Here is a 15731-nt window from a genome sequence, read left to right as displayed (position 1 = left end):
TCCCCATCCCTCAGAGCTCACCTGGTGACCTGGCTGCCTTTGCTCGTCATTCTGGGGTGGTTGCTCACATTCCCAGCAAGCCTTTCCCAAAAATGGACTTTCCCCAAGGCTTCATCAAATCTGAGGGGATCAGGAATTTGTATTCCTGTCAATGGATAGAAGTTGCCTTGTTTGTGACAGCTGGATATTTATAATTTGTGCTCAGTCTCTGATCCTCTCCATCCTCAATCCTTATCTACTGTGCAGCTGCTCAGCAGTTGTTTCTATATTTATGCAGGTGATTTTTTTTTCTCTGAACAACACTTGACCTTGGGGAATTGGACTGCATTTTTTAATCACTTCTTCAGTTTCATTAATTCCTCCCTGCAATGGCTTCCCATTTATGCATGTCTTTTTGTGGCAACAACATAAATTATAGGACTTTCTTTCCACATGGCACTAATACTGAGGCTTCATTGTCAGCTCTCATTGCTCTTTGCAGGTTCCTCACCTGCCAGAGGAAAAGTGACAGTGGCTCAGCTGGCTTTACAAGTGTCCCTTATAACTGCTATTGATGAATACTTATTTTTAAAATTCTTTTCTTCAGTGTTTCTCACTGCTGAGAACCCTATTAGAGTTCATTATTATTATGGAAGACTTGATTTCAGCCTGTTCTCTGAGGGGGATATTATTTTGTGCCTGTTTCCCTGAATAAATAGATCTGGTTTTCTCTCATGGTTTCTGCTCAGCTGGCCACCACCACTGTCAGTCTGGGGAGGCTGTTGCTCACTTGCTGCATTAGCTGCCCTTTCAGCAGCTGTAATGTCTCTTATGTAGCACCATATTCCTTCCTGATAGAATTCCAGAACTTCTCTTTATGTCCCAGGAGCTGGGCTGCCATCCTTCAGGAGAAGGTAGTCTGCAAATGTAGTGTTTTGAACTTTCCCAGCCTCATCAATGCATGTTCTTGGCATTACAGTGTTATGTCTCCTCCTAAAACTACACAGACTGGAACTGCAGAGGCAGGGCTCACCTGGAAGAGGAGGGGAAGCCACTCAGAAACTCCTTAAAAAAGGAATCCTTACTAACCCCATGCCTAAACACATACTCCTTTTTGCCTTGTCATTTAGTGCCTTTAGTGTCTTTATTTTACTTTGCTCTCTGTTCCTGGAGTGTTGCTGAAGGCAATACAAGGTTAGAGGAAGTCCTTGGAGTTGTTATGTGCTCCTACCCACGTGAGCACACTCAAAACACACCAGGCAACAGTGTGGAAGGTGCTTTGTGTAAGTAACCTCACTCCTGGCTAACAGCAGTTGTAGTACTTTGATACTTTGATTTGGAGACTGTGCAGTGGTGGTACAAGTGTCTCTGAGTTTTCTTGAGTAGCTTTTAGGGATACACTTACAAGAAGAGGGAGCTTTCCCTTGGGGTATTGCAGATCTGCGAGTCTGTGCCTGTTTCCAGCTCCCTGCCTTCGTGTTTAAGCAGACCCAGAGAGCTGAGGTGTCAGGGAATGGCTTGGACTCAATGATCTTGAAGGTCTCTTCCAACCCTGTGATTCTGAGATTCAGAGATCTCTTGGTGGCTCACTGAAGCTGCTGTTCAGAGAGCAGAGGCACATCTCAAGTTCTGATCTGAGAGGCTCTGAGCCATGTTCTGGGCACAGCCCTTTTGCTTGTGGAGGAGCAATTGGGCACCAAAACCTACCCCCAGCTTTGTTTTACCCCTTAATTTGTGTGGGACTCCTCTCCCAGCCATGGGCTGTGGTGACTCAGGAACGGGGTCTGAAATCACCAGGGCTGTTCTGTTGTAAACAGCCTCCCTTTCCAAACAGGCTCCTGACTGGAAGTGCTGCTCACCTTTCTCTGGATGTTGCACATGTCCCATTTTGGAGCTTCTTCTCTTTTCTTCTTGTCAAGCTTCTCAGGTCTCAATGCTGGTCTTGTCAAATTACAGTTTTGTTCACCTGCCGCTGCAGGGAGGACTTCTCAAGTCCCAGGTCTGGGCACATTCTGGATAAAATCCTAAGTGATAAATACATAAATTTCATTTCTGGTCTTAGTAAAGTGCCATTGAGACAACTGTGTTGTATTTGCCCTATTGAGTGTGTAAGAGAGATACAAAATTACAAAAAAAAAGGAAAAATAATAAAATAAATTGCCCTATACTACTGTGTTGCATGCTCAATTTTTCAATTTTTTCACAATATTCCAGTTTCATGTAACTGATATTTCTGGAATGTGTGGGGCATCAGATAGGGTCCAGTCATAAATCTCTGTAAACAGCACCTTTGGAAGGGTGTGAAATAGAAGCTTTGCTCCTTACAAAAGAGAAAAGTGAGCTGCACCAGCTCAGGTCTGGACATAATGACAGCACAAACAAGAATCTGATTCTGTGATTCTGATTCTTTCCTTCCTGGACACTCAGAGAAGGGATGTGTGTCTAGGGCTGGGAAGAGTGGATTCAAGGTTTCACAGGTGTTTAGGACTTGACAATGAAATGCCACCTTATCTATGCAAATATTCACCCAAGCTTTTTCCTGGTAGAGAATCATTTGCTGCTTCAATTCACTTATTTACTCATCCAGGTAGGAACTTTTCACAGAGCAGTCCCTCCTGTACCTCCAAGTGTGTGCTGAGTAGGTTTATTAACAGCCTAAGTGCTGCATAATTGTGAAATTAACCTTTGAGTCACTCCCATCTCTTTTCTAATTTGCTGCTGCTGTCAGAGGAATATGCCAGGGGAAGCATTGAGTGTGTGCTTTGGGTTTGTGCTTCCCTGGGTGGCTGCCATGGGCCACTGGCAGAGGCAGGATCCTGGGACAACTCAGCCCTTGGTCCAGGGCAGCAGAACCATCCTTCCTTGTCCAAGGCTGGCTTAGGATTTCTTCCCAAGTTGCCAAGGCCTACAAATAACACCGTATGCTATTTTTGAGTATTGGCATAATATTGGTATTTCAGTCTTCTGCAATTTTAGTTGTTCACCAATTTATTAAAATTGAAGGTCACGGGATTGGAGAACTTGTTAAATGATTATTTTAGGACTGGGCTCAAATCAATAGGATGTGCCAACTAGAAATGTTATGCCTAGCAGATGCTGTATAACATTCCTATTAGTTATTAATTGGCTTGGAAATACTTAATTATCTTGTATTTTTCAAATATGGTAAACTAGTTAGTTTTAAAAATACTTTTAGCTTTCTTTTTGCACCCATTGCCATCAGTTTAGCCTGGTATTTCTTCTACTAGTTTAGTTACTTGGTTGCCCATAATTTCTTTCAGAAATCCTGTTGCCTGTCAATTTTTCACTGGCACTCTTGTGGTCCCTTAAGAACTTTGGATTTTTAGTATCTTATACCTTTGTTGTATATAGTACATTTTTTCCTCTGTTTTCACTTTAATACTGAACCAAATTATATTTGGCATCTGATACTTGAGTTCCCTGCTTTTACCAATGATTTTGTCTGAGTGAGAGGAGAATAATTTCTCTTTCTTAATATTGATCAACTTAGTTACTGATCAAAGGAGCTGTGTAATGTATACTATGAAAATACTTACCTGGTTGCAACACAACATAATCGTGTAGCAGCCATCAATTTTAGGACAATGTGGATTGATTTTTTGTTTCACAATGATTTAAGGCATTACCTTGTATTAAATTCAGGACCTTTGTGTTTAAAAATTTTAACCTGAGCCATTGAGGTATAGATGAAATCAAGCGTTGGGATACTGAACCAAACCACCATGGACAAAAAAATATGAAATTCTATGCACAAACTCTTTTCTTCTCCTGGAGTCCTCCTGGGGCTTTGTTCCCACTTATTTTCTCTGCTGCATTTTTTTTTTAATAAATGTCACTGCAATTAACCCTTGGAAATCTCTGAAAATTATTTCCTTTTATTTTTATTCTGACTTTTCTTATTCTATAGCAATATTTCTCCTCTTCTTCCACTTCTTGCATGTGCTACTGTACTCCCCCTTCTAGTTCCTGAATTGATCCCTTTAGGGTAAGAAAGTAAATTCATGTTTTTGTCTGTTTTGAAAATGCCAGGGAAATCTGGAAGCTGTCTCTGTCTCTTGGTAGTGGAAAGCTGAGTGCTGGGCTCTGGAGGGCAAGGCAGGGAGTCAAAGCAGGTGCAGCTGGGATTTGAAATGGGGCACAGAGAGTGATCCCTTTGGAGATGTCTCTATCCCACCACTCCTGCTTCCCCTTGGGTACAGGAGTGCTCAGGCTGCAGCAGTGATGCTGCCTGAGCAGAAATCTTGTGCTTTGGTGACTTTTAGCTCTTAAAGAAGAGATATTTCTAAAGCAAAACTAAATTTGTGGTTTCTTTGATCTTGAAAGTAGGTAATAAGAAATTTGCATTCCTTTTCATTTTCCCTAGCCAGATTTATAAATCTCAATTCAGAAACCACAGTCCAAAATCCAAGCCCTCCTCCCCTCTCTGCAGAAGTGGTGCTGTTCACATGAGATCAAGTAGGCACAAAATCCTTGGTTTTTCAACCCCGATCTGTCTTGTTGTTACATCCTGGTTAATTTTGGGATGTTACCCACTTTCCATAAGGAAAGGTAGGATTGTCTCAGACATTATTTTCAGATGTGTTCCACCAGAGTAAGTTTTGGGACACCCTGTTTTGGCGTAATTGCTTCCTAGTGGTGAGGAAATGGTGTGGTGAAAATATGGGAATTCTGTCTCTTAATAATTTTGAGGCTGCGAATTGTTCAGAAGGAGTTTGAGGCCAAATTGATGAATTCTGGTCAACTCTGAGATGGTGCAATTGCAGAGCTTGAAGCCCAGGTTATCCTTCAAACCTTCACCTTCATTCCTTGTCATGCTCATCCCTCCATTCCTTCCCTCATGTTTCAAAGGTACAAAAAGAAGGCAGAACTTGTGCTCCTTCCCTGTCCATATCCAGGTAAAGCACAGCTGCTCTTGTAGGTGGTTACCAGAACTCTGCCAGAGATTTTGGTCTCCTTGCCTCTGATCTGCACAGGGAAGTGTATTCCACTGGTTTGGGATTGGCACTGGGATTGGCAGAATTTGTGCTCCTTCCCTCTTCATATCCAGGTGAAGCACAGGTGCTCTTGCAGGTGGTTACCAGGACTCTGCCAAGGATTTGGATGTTCTGCACAGTGCAGTGTATCGCATTGGTTTGGGATTGGCACTGGGATTGGCACAACTTGTGCTCCTTCCCTGTCCATATCCAGCTGCACAGCTGCTCTTGCAGGTGGTTACCAGGACTCTGCCAAAGATTTGGATGTTCTGCACAGTGAAGTGGATCCCACTGGTTTGGGATTGGCACAGGGGTGGAAATGGGAGTGGGTGATGTGCCCCCCATGCCTTACATAGCCCGAGTGAAACTCTGCCTGCTCTGATCTTTGTTCCCAGACCTCACTGGGGTTGAGAGCTTGTCCTCCTGCTGCCGGGAATGTTTGACTGGAGCCGAATGTGGGATTTTGTTAATGCTCCTATTTTTATTTTACTGGTGCTTTTGCATCGCTAATCAAACACAAGCCTCCTATTGTTCTCCCGGCTCCTTCCTCCCTGTCCGTGTTTATATTTAGTTATTTTAATAATAATCCGCGTGGTTTGTAATCCCGTAAGAAGCCGGGGCGGCGGCGAACTCCTTTTCTGCTTGCCGAACGCGCTCGGTTCCCGCGGCAGATGGCTGCTGTTGGATGCGGGGCTGCTCCCGGCAGCGGCGGGCACCGCGGCCGCGGAGATGCCCGGGCCCGGCGGCGCCGCTCGGGGGCTCTGCCGGCGGTGCCCGGAGCGGGCGGGGACTGCCGGCCGCGCTGCCGGTGCGCAGCCCCCGCCGGGCTCCATCCAGCCCCGTTTCCATCCATTCATGAATCCGTGACGTCAGCACGCTCGGTGCTTCTTTGCAGCAGGCTGCAGGATTGTGTGGGTGGAATTTCCTTTTATTTTGCAACACTTCCTTTTTATTTTTTTTTTGCCTTTTTTTTTTTGCCTTTTTTTTTTTTTTTTTTGCCTTCCATCTTTTTAAAACAAGAAAATGGAGCATCACATAGGAAATCTTCATCCTTGTGAGTATTTGAGGGGGAAGTGTGTTTCTGTGAGGGGTGTGTGTTTGTGTGTGGTGTTTCATGGTCAGCGCTCCCCTCTCGCCATTTATTTCGGAAGGACAGATGGATGTTGCATTTGTGATGGGAAAGGGCTGAAAAAATGATGCTGAGAAAGGGAAGAGGAAACGTGAAACCTTAATTTATCCATCACTGCATATGAATCTGAGAGCTGGCCTGGCCTTTGCCTGTCGGTGTGCTGGACATTTTTCACTTGCAATTTTGCACGTTATCTTCTTGTGCCCCCCTTTTAAAGGGGAAGGGAATGGCAATGGAGAATGCTTGTATATTCCATTTATATCCAATGACTTAAGAATTACTAGACAGTGTAAAGAGGCAGAATTGTAATTTTTGCTTTTCTGGGGAATTGTAATTTTTTTTCCTTGTGGGCTAATCAGACAATTCCTCTTGTGTGTTACAGTGTTAAATAATTTAATTTTATTTCTGAGATGAAGGAGGTGTGTTTTTCTTTCAGTCAGCTGGGTAGGAATTTGCTCCTGTATTATTGAAAATAGCAGTTTGAGCTGTCTCTGATGTGCTGAACACAATTTTCACCCCTCATTTTCCTAATAAACGAGGGAGCTGGGAGTACCTTTGCAGTTAACGATACTGTTCACTGGGGCAAGATTTGTCATATTCCTGCTCACCTGAATGGGCATGATGTCATGTTTTCTCCCAATGAAAAGAAGAGCTCCTCTTTATTTTTGTTTTGGGGGGTGGTTTAGGTGCTGCAGTAGCTTAATCATATCAAACCACATGTCTCCCTTAAGTAAATGAAAAATGGGATATTTTAAGTAGATCTGGAGAAAGATGACATCAGGCCCATGTGTTTGGATATACTGATTTTAGCAGTAGGCAATCTGTTCAGTAGAAGAAGATGAAGGAATGTGTTTGGATCAATAATTTTGAGGGAGAAAACATGAAAATGTTTGAAAGGAGAGAGATGCAGTCAGTCTGGCTGGAAATGTGGGCACTTTCCACAGTACCTGCTGTGTGGGTAGCCACAGACACCTTGGGATACCCTAGAATGGGGAGGGTAGAGTTGTCATGGGTTTAAAAGTTTTTGTCACTACCCTTTTTGTTGTGCTCCTGAATGAATGTATACGGGTTTTGTTTCTAGAGAGAGGCAGCCCTTTGAACTCTGTCTGTGACAGCCTTCCGCTGAGAAACACAAATCAATCCAGATTTTGATGTAGTGGGGGTTTTGTTTGTTTGTTTGTTTTGCTCTAACACCAGTTTTGTTTTCTGTCTTTGGGGCCTTCAGTCTGAGTCTTTGATCTGGAGCAGTCCTGTCATTCAGATTTGTCTTTGTCCCCTGCTGCCCGATAGTTAAATTTATAGCTAGCATTCATTTTGACCCTTGTGCCTGGAATTAGCAAGTAACTTCTAGCACAGAATAAATGGTAGGGACTCCCACTGTTCCCCAGCTATAGGTGAACTTGGGTTTAATCCTGTTTGGGGGCTTTTTGGTTGCATTTTCAACCTCCCTTTTTCATCTCCTATTGTAAAGACTAGGTAAGTTGCTTATCTCCAGTGGATCAGAAAATTGAGTAATGGTTTATTTGAAAATCTCTCCCTAGGTAAGACCTTTCACAATTACAAGTTATTTAAACAGGGGTCTGCTCTAAGCAGTGGCAGAATAAGAAAAGTTTTAAGTATTTCCTGTTTTCTCAGGATTTTTTTAATTGCAAATGTGAGATGGTGACTGATTAGGCTTGAGTTGTTCCTGCCTGGTACCTGTTCCAGGCTGTCTGTAGTTGAGATGTGGGTAGTGGATTTTCGAGGGTAGGGCTTCTCAAAATGGCAGAGTTATAAAATAAAACTTTTTAAAAATAGATAAAAATAAATCTGGCATGGCTTGTGTGAACAGATTTTAAATCAGTGCTAGTTGCCCTTCAGCTCTGGTCCTTGGGGCCAGGGCAGGCAGGGGAAGGTGCATTGAGCCTTTTAGCCAAGCTCTGACCTGAGGTCTTAGTGGAGGAAGGCAGCAGGAGGTTCACTGCTTGTACAACTTCCAGTGAGTTCTCAGCCATAACTGAATCTAAATGAGTCAACTGAGGCAAGTGTTACCTCTGAAGCTCTCAGGAGTTTGGCACTTCACCAAGCTCTGTCCAGCTTATGGGACTTTGTCTTTTATCCCTCCTTGGCAAAAATACATCCCGTGCAGAGGCTTTTGTAGGCTCCTGTTTTGTGTCATTGCAGCAAATCTGTCTCATCTCTTGGGTAGTGGGGTATAAATGTTTCACCCAAAACACAGACTACTTAGGGCTGAATACCAAGTTGGCAGCTATGGCTGGGCCAGGAGCAGCAGCTCTGTGTGTAGTTACTCCCACCCCTGTAAATACTCAGTGTGTGCTTTGACCTTTGTGCTCTCTCCCTGCTACAACTTCAGCTGAGAAGTTGGTGGTTGGAGGGGGTTCAAAGGCTTTGGCAACAGTTGGGTGCAGGCCAGGAGGAAGAGCAGATTTGTCTGTGTAAAGTCTGTGATTTACAACCCTCTGGTGAAGTTGTGATTGTTGGTGCTGTTCCTTCTGGAGCTGTTGGTAACATAGCACCGAGGTGCTGGGAGGGAAGGAAGGAGAAAGTCCTGGCAGGGCTGAGAGGCTGGTGGGCTGGAGGAATGGAGGTCTCTGTGCAGACATTCTGTTCATTCCAGTGATGCTTGTCCTGTCCCCCATCTCTGTTACCTTCTGGAGGACACCCAAATCAGTAATGTGGCTGTACAGCTGTGACTCTCCTGCTGAAACACGGGAAGTCCAGCCTCACTGTCCTTCTGGGCCTGAGGAGATCCTCAGGTGTTGAGCCATCAGCTGCAGCCCAAGAGTGGTCCAGTTGGGGTGTGCTGAGTGCTGGTCTCTGCAGGGTTGGGTGGCAGGAGCTGTGCCAGGCCTCAGGAGCAGGCCCAGGTCAGTGTTGTTTGTGTGTTAGCAGCACACAGAGCTGTAGTGGAGCAGGCTCACACCTCTAACCCTGCACTGTCACTAATACAGGCTTACAAGAGGCTCCTGAGCAGGGCATTGTGCTGCCTCTGTCAAGGAGTAATCCTCTTTGTGTGTATGGTGCTTGCTAAATACAACTTAGTACTGCTGTCATTTCCCTTCCCAGATCTGCCAGCTGGATTTTGAGTGTCCTTCCCCTTCCCAGCAGGTACACCCAGGCATGGACCTGGTGTGGGGTGACAGGGGCCAGAGCACTGCCCCTACCCCAGGAATTGTTGTACTTTCATGGACAGCTGTTGAGTTTAGTCCTGGGTGTGAAGCACATAAGCTCTTAGTCCTGAGAAGTTTGTGTGAGTAGCATTTACATGTTGAATGTGCTTTGCAAATGTTGAATAATTCATATCTACTATAAAAATAAAAACAAGCGTGGGAGTGAACGAGTTTACCTGAGACCAGTCTGACACCTCACGTGAATTAAAGTGAGACTTTGATTCATTCACTGGATTCCTGAAAGCAGCACTGTGATATTGATCTTCATCCTCAAAGATCTTTCAGACATTAATTAATTTTAATGCTACTCTTTGGAGGAAAATAGGGTGTTACAGTTCTGTAAGGGGGGGAAATTCCAAGATATTGTTTGTTGATAGGACTGGAACATTTAGTGCCTTAATATGGAAATGTGAGGCTGTAAGGCCTCTGTGAACTAAACTGGAAATTTTACTGGCGTTTGTTGTTGTAAAATATTTCAGTTTGAATCCTTAAATCTCTTGTTGTTGTGCAGTAATAGTAATAACATATAGTAATTATATAGTAATATGACAACATGTAGTAATTATATAGTAATATAATAACATATGGATCGATAATAGCATGGGGATTGTCAATGAGGTAAAAGTACAGAACTGGGAAGGATGAAGAGAAGAGAACAGAGCCTGAAGCCTGTGACTGGGTTTGAAAAGTTGTTTCCTACTATGGAGACAGCTAGAAAGGTGAAAGAGAAGAGTGTAACTTAAGGTCATTTCTACATTTTAGTCTGAGACAAATTTCAGTAGTAATTCCATAGTATAAAAGGCTGATCAGCATTTAGTCTGTCTTTATCCCAGCTGAATGTTTTCCAGTGTTTCTGATGGGCCTGTGGTGGAGAGTGTCAGTGGTGAGATGGTGTGTGGGGCTGCTGGTATTCCCTGTGTGCACGCAGCAGCCATGGGGAGGGGAACAAAGAGCAAATGGGTGACTTAGTTACCCTGATTTTTGTGAGGTACCTGCATGGTCCTTGCTGTGTTCCCCTGCTCCCCAGGGGCAGGTGGCTGTGGGTTCCCCTTTCTCCCCAAGCACCTGGGCTCAGAGCAGGGCTGCTCTCCAGCAGGAACGGGCAGTCCCTGGTCCCTGCAGCCAATACAAGAGTCATTATGCAACACCACTTATTTCCTATGGCATCAGATTATGCAATTTCTGAGCAGAAGAATGCAAAGCCCTGGAAGAACACAGTAGCATTTTAGCAGATCCAAAAATACCTTCTGCAGGGTAGAGGCAGCATTTCTGTGTGTAGTGCTGAAAATACGCCGTTACGTAAGGTGCTTATTTCCCAGCCGGCGCTGGCAGGGCTGCCAGGTGGAGCAGGACGTGCTCTCCCTGCCACCGAGAGGTCTCCCTGCACTCACAGGAGGCTGGATGGGCTCTTTGTGTCTCTTCCTCACCAAGAGGAACTTTTATTGCTTTTTTTTTTAAATTCCTTTTGAAAAAATAAAAGAAGTGGATGTTTGATTTCTCTTTCCAAATCAAGCACAGCTTCACCACCCCCCACAAATTTGTGACCTTATGCTGAAGGAGGTTCTAGTGAAACATTTGTCGCATGGTGCTGGAGGTAGAAATTCATTCCTATGCTGAGAGCCAGGGCAGATGCACACATTGCATGTGGGGATAAGAGTCCCCAGTTCTTCAGTTCTTTTAAGGTGAAGTCTGCTTTGGAAATCTATTAAATATCTTTGGAGGAGACAGGAGCATGGTAGGAAGGGGGATCTGGTTGATACAGTCTGTTGGGATTTTGGCAGGAATACTTACCAGAGGCTCTTAAAGAGGCTAAACAGCTATTAAATAACTGAGACACCAGGCTGGCAGACAGATTACTGGTTAAATGATACGGAATAAGAGTAGGGATAAAAGGATGGTAATGTTAAAACATTTTTCTCTGCTTTGGAGATGGCTCTACTCATACTCTTCCCACCTTTTCTTCCCTTATCCAGATATTTTAGGAATATTCTGTTTAGGCTGTGAGACTTCACAAGGAAGGTGTTGAGGGTAATAACTATGGAGGCCACCTGCAGGGAGTAGTGGAAGCCTCCAGTGAACTTGGATGATAAAATATCAGTTCAATTTAGTGTTGATTAAGCACAATTCAGTCTTAATATCAGTCTCAACAGCCAGAATTAGGCTCTGACATAGCTTTTTCTGCTCAGTAATGAGATCTTAGGTAGTAAGAGACCCATGGAAGTTAGCTCAGCATCCTGAGGAGCCAAAATGACCATTGTGCCTTTGTGCATTTCTGTGGCATTCTGTCCTTTTTGGGAATCCTGGCTGTGGTCTGACTTCCTCAACTACCCAGAGAAGCTGCCCCTTTCCTGGAAACGTTCAAGGCCGGGTTGGGGTGGGGCTTGGAACAACCTGGGTTAGTGGACGGTGTCCCTGCCCATGAATTTTAAGGTTTTTATAGCTTTTTTCAACTCAAACTATTCTGTGATTCTATGTTCTATAACTTTAAGGTGATACAGGAGAAATGGGAAAGAGGTGATCAAAGACTCAGAGCAAGTTTCATAGGGAGAGTGAGAAGGTCAAGTGAGAATTGTTAGACTTGAGAAAGAATGTTGGAGTTGGAGGATGGGATAATTTTTAAAATCACAGCTGGAATTAGAGATAATATGTTCAGGTGCCACTGAAGCAGTGAACAACTGGCTGTTCCAAGAAATGAAGGAATTAAAGGCATGCAAAGTGAAGAAGGGCTGGTGTTACCTTCTACAACACAGAGTTAAGCTACAAAACTCCTTGCCACAGCCCAGTGTTTGCTGAGGTGTTCTGGTTAAGAAATTCCTTGGCCCATTTGCCCAGACAGGCCCAGTGCTTTGTGTGCAGAGGCACAGCCCCAGCCCAGTGTGCTGTGAGCAGGGCAGCTGGTGGCACTGCTGGGGGCAGCTCTGCCTGCCTGCACACCCTTCCCCTGGCTCTGCAGCAGGAAAGGGGCATGGATGGACCTCCTGAGCTTCTGTGGCTTCATCCCATTGCTGCAGCCCAGGTGCCACTTCTTTCTCCTCAGGCAGGCCTGCTTGGGGTGTGCAAGGTGCGAAGCAAACCTGCAGCTGGCCCTGCACAGAGCAGGAGTTCAGCCATTAGGGTGTTTCTTGGCTGGTACATGCTGCTATTTTTGTCATTGTCAGAAAGGTTCAGGCCACTGAGCTGGACAGGGTTCTCTTTCTCACTGGTACAGCCACAGACAAAAGGATAGCACAACTAAAATCGCTTTTCAAAAAATGATATATCTCTGTTTTCAGATAGATGGAATATATTGAAAAGCTAAATTAAATTATCACAAAGTCAGGGTTTTTTTGTGATAACAGAGACTACACACAACATAGTTACATGTCTGTGGTCTCACGTGCTTAATGCCCATGGTTATCTTAATATTTTATTAATGTTTTAAAATGATGATGATTATTATAGTTGTGAGCTCTAAGCAGTTGCTACTGCATCACTCAGGTGAGGATTATGGTGTCTGCAGAAGAAAGTTGTCTTATGTTAACATGGCATCCAAATATTTATTGGAGAGAGGAAGCAACAGTATGTGCTCAAGTCAGGATTCTGCAGGAGGTGCAGAAGTACTGTAGTGTTTATCTGACAACCTGAAGGAGCAGTGTAAAGCACAAAAAAGCCAATGTGACAAGTCTTAACTTTCCCAGGTAAACATGCTGTTGGTTGTAAGGAAATGTTTATATGCATAAACATAAACAGAGATATTGTAGCAACAGGAAGTCTCAGCTGGGTCAGATGAAGAATTTTCACTTGTTTTATCAGCCATTGATGATGTTTTGGCTATGTAATTGTACTATTTAAAGATAAGGCTGGGTTGTGGCTGGGCATTCATGTGGGAGTAAGAAGGGAAGAAATGTTCTTCCTTGAAGGAGCAGTGTCTTGAGAAGGAGATTGATGGCTTAAAAACACCCAGGCTTTTGCTTGGGCTACTCCATAGTTGGCTTAAAGCTTTGCCTATAGCCTGGGCTGGGTTATACCAAGTTAATGTGGGCATGCTTCATAGTGGGATTTCTTTTTTTATAACCTAACAAAACAGATAATGCAACTTATAAAAATGTAATGTAATTAATTAATGTAATAATGTAACTTTAAAAAAAATCAACCCTCCTGAAAACAAAGAGTTTGCCTTTTGGTGATATGTAACTCATTCTCTATTGATAAATCTGCTTCTACTTTTTGTTTTCAAAGCAACCATGCAGAACACAAACCTATATTCCAAGTAAGGTAAAACATGTGTCAGAAGAGGAGTATCTAATCCATTCATGTAATATTTTCTTCATCAGGAGACCAGGAAAGAAAGTCTGTTGAAATCCTGTATAGTAAAACCACCCCCAAAGGTCAGAAGTGACAACAAAAGCTCTGGGACTTGCCAATTCAGCAACTCTCAGTTGTTCCTGTGCTGGAGTTGTACAGCAATGGGAGAGGACTGTGCTTCAATGTGTTGTGAAAATTCCCTGTAGAATCTGAGAGAGAGTCACAAGAGGCAGGAGAACATGATGTCTGTGCCTTATAGATATGCTTTTTGTGGTTTTGTTAGATTTTAGAACATTTTTAAAGCTTTGTCACAAGCCACTAGTTGAGATGACACACCCATAAATTCCAATTGTGTTATCAGTGAGGAGATGTGCAGTTACCTTGTTGTGCCCACTGCAGCCAGCAGGAAATCACACTGGGTACCAGGAAGAAGCAAGGGAACTGCAGGGCTTGGCTGTAAGTAATGATCTGGGCAGGAATCTCCTCTGTCTGTGGTAGTTCCATGTCCCAGCTGGATAATTTCTGCCAGCAGCTCTGCTTCAGCCCTAAACATGGGTCAGACAATTGCTTTTATTCCCTTTGCATGTTGCAAGTGCAAGCAGAGATTATGCTTCACTGGCTAAGAAAGAAATAGCATTCAAGGAAGCAAACGTAGTGTTACTGGAGACTTGGGCTGTCACGAGGCTGAATGGTGGCCTCTGAGCTTACACCACCTTTCCAGCACACTGACTTGTTGTTTGGTTGGGTTTGTGTGCTGTCTGGAATGCTGTGTCTGATTTGCCACTCAATTTTTAGCATAGGTCTTTAAAGGAGAAACTTTAGAGGAGGAGCTTCAGTAATGGTTCACACAAGGCATTGGCTTAACTCAGCTGCAAACCTGACCATTGTGTTGACACTCTTGGGAATACTGAACTTGCATAGGCAGCCACATGCCTTGGTGGCTCTGGGGGAGTGTGAGGACGCTTCCTGGATGGCTCTTTCCTTGGACAGGCACAATATCAGGCAAGGTGAGAGGGTGCCTTGGTAGCTCATTCACCCACTTGGTGATTCAGGTAAACTCTCACTTATCTGTAGTTTCAGACTGAATTTTGGGCTGTCTGACATGTTGAGGAGCAGCCTCACTCTTTTGAGAAGAGGTGCATTTCACGCTCCTCTTGTCTGAGGGTGGTGGGATTTTGCCTGGAAAAAATACTTTTGATAGAAATGGAGTCATTTATGAGAAGTTGTGATTGTACAAAATTACATCGAGCCTCGAATCTCCTTCCAGACAGAAAAGAAATTTGTTAGTGCAGAGTGCATGAACTCATCAAAACAGTTCAAATCTGAGGGTCTGCCTTCAAGTCAGTGTGTGCAACAGCACTTTGTGAAATCTCAATCTCTTAAATATGCACAGTCCTCCCACACATGGAGCTTCCAGCTTTTGACTGGGAGGCTGCTGCAGCAGGAGCATCACTCGGATGGAAATAGCACAGCCTTGGCCAGGCCTTTCCCTGGGAAAGCTCATGATGCACATGCAGATCATAGACATGGGATCCCAGGCTGCTTTGTGTTGGAAGAGACTTGAAAAACCATCCAGTCCCACCCCCTGCCATGGGCAGGGACACCTTCCACAATCCCAGGTTGCTCCAAGCCTTGTCCAGCCTGGCCTTGGACACTGCCTGTACCAGGGCCTCCCTGCCTCCACAGAGAACAATTTCTTCCTAATATCTAAGCTAAACCTGCCCTCCTTCAGCTGAAGGCCATTCCACCCTGTCCTGGCTCTACATGCCCTTATGAGTACATCCTGAATGGCAGTTTGGATATAATGAAACCTAAAACTTTTAAGAAAATGTTTTTATTTGCCTTTTCTTTTATTGGGAAGAGGTCAACATGAAAAATCTCAGCCTTTTGGTACTATGACTAAAAGAATAACATAAACTATGACAATAGAACTTGGGAAATGCTCTTCTTCTCTTGTTTCAAGAGATGGTGAGATCTAAACCAGCCTAATTTCATTGGATTAAATAATATTTTGCTAAAGCAAGAGATTGCACATTGCAGAATTTACTGCAATAGAAGAGAATTAAAAAATTAATTTCCCCCAACAAGTCAGCACTGATGTGGTGTGGCAGAAACCACTTTCTCCCCTTCCCAGGGTTTCTGCACCACTTTGCTTCAAGTTGGCTTGAGAGGAAG

The 15731-nt window shown here is 44.0% G+C and overlaps 1 protein-coding gene across 3 annotated transcripts in view; it reads left to right on the top strand.

Annotated features, from left to right (window-relative positions):
• MAP3K13 (mitogen-activated protein kinase kinase kinase 13) overlaps positions 1-15731 on the top strand; it is a 69476-nt gene that overhangs the window by 28890 nt on the left and 24855 nt on the right. Inside the window, exon 1 of one of the 3 annotated variants that reach the window (XM_036388523.2) lies at positions 5990-6027. The exons of the other annotated variants lie outside the window; for them this stretch is intronic. The gene's annotated coding sequence lies outside the window, so the exon portion shown is untranslated. Of the gene's footprint in view, positions 1-5989; positions 6028-15731 lie in introns of those variants that run through there. 3 annotated transcript variants of the gene reach the window in all.

This window comes from Molothrus ater, chromosome 10 (genome assembly GCF_012460135.2).
Source record: "Molothrus ater isolate BHLD 08-10-18 breed brown headed cowbird chromosome 10, BPBGC_Mater_1.1, whole genome shotgun sequence".
NCBI lineage: Eukaryota > Metazoa > Chordata > Aves > Passeriformes > Icteridae > Molothrus > Molothrus ater.
This window is presented reverse-complemented; position numbering and strand designations above follow the sequence as displayed.